The sequence below is a fragment of the Sminthopsis crassicaudata genome, chromosome 5 (assembly GCF_048593235.1).
Source record: "Sminthopsis crassicaudata isolate SCR6 chromosome 5, ASM4859323v1, whole genome shotgun sequence".
NCBI lineage: Eukaryota > Metazoa > Chordata > Mammalia > Dasyuromorphia > Dasyuridae > Sminthopsis > Sminthopsis crassicaudata.
In genome coordinates, this window is record NC_133621.1 from 217,346,104 (window position 1) to 217,351,530 (window position 5,427).

Here is a 5,427-nt window from a genome sequence, read left to right on the forward strand (position 1 = left end):
TTTTTCTATGTTGTCAAAATATCAAGTATCTATCCCCTCCTGGATTATTGTCTTGAAGTAGAAGAACTTGTGTAGTTTAATGAAACTATGGGCTATGCTGTGCAAGGTTACTCAAGATGTACACATCATAGTGGAGAATTCTGACAGTGAGTCCACTGGGAAAGAAAATGGCAAACCAAGATGCCAAGAAAAGCCCCTGGATAAATTGGTCCACAAAGTCACAAAGAATCAGACACAACAACAAAATAATAACTTACTTTGCAAGTCTTAGTTATTTCTAAAATTGTATTTCATCATTTTTTATGGCACAATAACTATTCCACTGCAGTCATGCTATAATTAGTTAAATAATTATCAATATGAAGAAAGCCCCTTAGTTTCCAGGTTGGGGCTACCATGAAAAGAATGACTATATATTTTTTACATATAGATTTTTTTTCTTTTTTCTTTTTTTTTGACTACAGACCTTGGAGTATATTTCTGCAACAATTAACATGCAGTTTGGTAACTTTCTGGTGCTCATCCCAAACTGCTTTCAAGAATAGATGAACTAGGGGCAGCTAGGTGGCACAGTGGATAGAGCACCAGCCCTGAATTCAGGAGGACCCGAGTTTAAATCTGGTCTCAGACACTTAACACTTCCTAGCTGTGTGACGCTGGGCAAGTCACTAAACCCCAGCCTCAGGAAAAAAAAAAAAAAAAAAAAAAAAATAGATGAACTATATTGGATTACTTGCTATTTAAGGCTTTTGCAAGGATGAGTGTTAAAAACTATATTTGCATGTATTTTGAAAATAAAAAGCTATTAAAAAATAATTAACTTGTAGGAAAAAAAATAAGTTCTTTATATAACTTGGAAATTAGACCTTTCAGAGAAACTTGTTGCAGACTCTTTCCCAATTACTTATTTTCTTTCTAACTTTTTCTTACTGAAACTGTAAAACTTTTAAAATTTTATATAATTAAAATTGTCCATTTTGTCTTGTGATCCTATCACGTTTAGCTATTAATTCTTCCCCTAGTCTTAGTTCTAATCCTATCACATGTTTAGCTATTAATTCTTCCCCTAGTCTTAGTTCTAAAAACTAATTTCTTCCTTGTTGCTCTAACTTGTTTGTTATGTAACTTTTTATAAGTCAAATATCCATTAGAGTTTATCTTGGCATATGATGTGAAGTGTTAGTCAAAATCTCATTTCTGTCAGACTACTGTCTAGATTCCCACAGATTTTTGCCAGGTAGTGAATTCTTGCCTCTAGTAACTGGGATTTTTCCAGTTTATCAAATGTTATGCAGTTGTGTTTGTCTGACTCTCTTTGTTGTTTAATCAGTTCCACTGATCGTTTTTTTAACTAGTACCCCAATTTTTAAATAATTACTACTTTGTTATAGTTTGCGATCTTGATGGGGGTTGAGGACCCTTTAAAATTCCTTTCTGATTCCCAACCCCGCCATGGCTGAAGAAGCTAGGATCTTTGATTCACAAATCCTGGTCAAAAAGTACTTCTTGTGGAAGGTTCAGTGTTGATTGTTGGAGATAAAGAAAAATCAAACCAAGCCTCTACCCTAAAGGAATTCATAGCTTAATAAAAGAAACAATAGGTAAACAATTATATGCACATAAAATATCTAGAATAAAAGGAGGGGTGCTATGAATTCTGGTAGCTTTTACCCATAAACACATAGTTCACCTCTAGTATCTCAAAATCTAAATTCTCTCATTTAGACTAATGAGAAAAGTTCTAGGACAAAATATGTAGGAGGAAGTCCAAAGCCTTTTGAGAAGTCTTTTTTGTGTGTATGTGGACATAAACATGAAAAGTCAGAAATTTTGCTGGACCAGTAGAGATAATTAAAATCATCAGGAGATAACAGGGAATACTGACCATGAACTAAATATAGTGAGGTGGCAGCAGACTGCAAATCCCAGTTATTAAGAAGTTTAGATGTTATAAGAGGACGGACCACTGAAAGCACCAAAAGCATTTCTGCTCCTTATTCTAAAGAGCTGGGCACTTGGAGCTGAGAATTTCTTGCTGAAAAGATAAACGGTCTCTGAAGAGGGGGAAAAGGCAGCTCACTTAAGAAAAGCTGAGGTTTTGTTTTCTCTTAGAAAAAACTTTGCTGTTCCAAGGCTAAGGTAGAATCACTTATCTGAAGGAAATATTTCCTCTGGCTTTGAACTAAAAAATCATGACAGATGGAATCCTGGAGCCAAACAATTCTGCTCAAATCAGGAGCTAGAAAGAGCCCCCTTCAGCAGAACAGCCTGTCCAGTGAAACAGCCCCTAACAAAATGCACATCCAACAGAGAGCATCCATTTGGAGCATTGTCTTGGAAAGACTACATGTACAAGACTACTACCACAGATCAAGCAGTGCCCACTGCAGTCCAGCAGGAGCACATGGCATCAAGAACCCTTCATTGTCAGAAATCTATACTGCCTTTTCAGGGATGTGGCTCCTGGCCATGTTTTCTCCTACACATTGTCATTCTTGTTCTACAATTTGTCTTGTCTATTTTTAACTCCATTTGAGGTTTTCTTGGCAAAATACTGCAGTGGTTTGCCATTTCTTTCTCTAGCTCATTTTACAGATGAGGAAACTGAGGCAGAGATAAGTAATCTGCCCAGGGTCATGCAGTACATGTCTGAGGCTGGATTTGAACTCGAGTCTTCCTGGCTTCAGACCCAGCACTCTATCCCCTGTGCCACCCAGCTGCCCTATATATAAGCGCTCCTTACAAATGTGTCCTCCCATGTAGTGTTCTTGTAGGTTTTCTGGAAGTCTCTGGGGAAGTAATTCACCGGAGAATAGCCAAAGTTCAACTCCTTTGTTATCTCCTTCACAATATAGTTTCCTTGCCTGGGGCCTGGACCAGCTTTCTTGAAGAGTCCCAGTGGAGAATCATAGGAGGACAGCCTGCCTCCATGGTAGTATGAGATGAAGTAAATGAATCTGTCTCTTGAATCAAGGGCTTATGCTTCATCTCCAGCCACCACAAAGGTGGATGATGGAATGAATCTGTTTCTCAGTACCTTCTCTGCTGGCTGTTATATGCTCTATTTTAATTACATTACCATAGGTGTGAATCTTGTAGAACTGTATTAAGTACTAAGTACATGTACTGAACTAGAGAACTATTAAGCAATATGCTAAAACTAGATAATCATTGTCTTATCAATTCCACTGAATTAGCACACCTTGTGAGAATCCTTGTTTCAAGTACAAGAGTTCCGGCCCATGACACTCCCACACAGGCCCCAGCCCTGTGCTCCCTATATATGTACTGTGGGGACATGTTTCCTATGACAGTGCTTCTCCATGTTCAGTCCCTACAGGTCTTCTCTTCACCACTAGCTGTGGGTATATTTGTGGGAAAGTGGGCCCAAATTTATGAAGAATGTTTTATTGCTACTGTTCTCACCAGACGATTTCACTAAATACTTTTGTTCTAAACTAAGTCTCCTTTCTAATAAAGGCAAGCACATTGAGGTGGGGATCAGAGGGAGGGAATTGTGAATATGGAACCAGAATACCCTGAACCTGGAACAGCAGTCTCTGATAGAGGACCCGACATGGCTATTGGGGGAATGTTTCACAATTCCAGAGCAAGTTGCACAGACCAGGGCAAAACTAGGAAGGTGATTCATAGGAACCCTACGACTTCTACAAAGTCACCAAGTTAGGTTCTGAGCTGGGTCTCCAATTTCTTTGTGTTCTCATGGTCATCAACACAGCAGCTGCATAGACAAGGAATGGGCAGAATCTCCTGCTCTTTGACAAGTGGTCATGTCAAGTACTCAAGGACTCCCATGTCAAAAAGTACTCGAGGGCTCCCATATCTCATGTAACCTTCTTTCAACAATTCTCCTTTTTCTTCTATTAAGTAAAATAGCAACTTGTTTAATTGGTTTCAGTCACATCCTACTCTTTTGGATCCCATTTGGGATTTTCTTGGCAAAGGTACTGGAGTGGTTTGCCACTGCCTACTCCACATTATTTTACAGATGAGAAAACTGGGGCAAACAAAAGTTTAAGTAACTTGCCCAGGGTCACACGACTAGTATGTGTCTGAAGTCACATTTGAAGTTAGAGGTTCAGCACTTTACCCACAATGCCAAATAGCAACTACTAGTTCTTAAGGGTCAAAGTTGTTTCACAAATGAACATACCTCCTTTCTCTCAATAAAGTACCACAAAATACTTCTAAGAATACAGGATATCAAGGAGAAATAAAGATAAATTGTACAGCACAACATTATGGAATGGTCTGGGCTATCTATATTTGAATTGCAACACATTGGAAGCTGCCCCAAAAGTGTGTACATTTTACAGAAACCCTTGATACCTCAGATGTATTGACTGACTGAAAATCAGAGACCCACACATATGCTATTAGGCATTCAACAATGTGATAGAGTGGGAAAAAAAGCAGCTAGAGCCACAGGACACGGGTTTGAATTCTGACTACTATTGACTACCTATGTGACCTTGGACAAGTCAAGTTAACAAAAACTGACTAAATGTTTAATATGTGTCAGGCATTGTGCTAAGCACTGAGAATATAAATACAACCAGAAAAAAAAAAAAAAAAGTTAAGAAAGGCAAGTCATTCAACTTCTGTCTCATTTCTTTCATTTGTAAAAAGAGGGAATTGGATGATAGCGCGTTTGAGTTCTAGTTCTAGATCTGTGACCTCTGGAACACTTAAAAGTACACCAATTATTGTTTCACTCAACAACTTTACCTAAAGGAGATAAAAAGAATTTCTAAATAGTCTCAATTCTCCCTGATCATTTCACTTAAATTATTTTGTTATGGAACTGGATTTTAATTTTTTTAAGGGACATTTATTCACTTCATTATTTTTCAAGTCCTAAAATTAAGTAGAAGCTACTAATTTACTAAGTGAGAGAGGAAAATATAATTCAAGTTGATTATAGTGAAAACCCACTTTATTCTGCCGAGGACTTAAATAAATAGCTCAGTTAGGGGTTTGTGCACTCCATAATACTGACATTTAGGTACATGGACTTGTAATTCTAGAATCCAAATTCATAATCAACAAAGCCATGAATAAATCCCAGCATATTGAAAGAACATCCCTTACTCCTTTCCTCTCTTTAACCCTATTTAGATTTATGAGTGGAGAAAAGTCACATGGAAAAAAAACAAAGCATAAAGGAGTTCTGAGATGAAGACAAGCTCAAAAGATTGGTCTCAAGTTTTATCAGTAAAGATGTGAAGTGCTCAGATGGGAGGGTGAAGGTGAGAGACATGAGAAGCTTATGGAGAGGTAAGGAATAGCTTCTGTGGGGAATCAGTACAATAAGATGATTACTCTTTCACTTATAAAATAGAAATTTTACCATTTTAAAACAAGTTGTTAAATAATTCCAATTATTAAAGAACACTACCACAATAG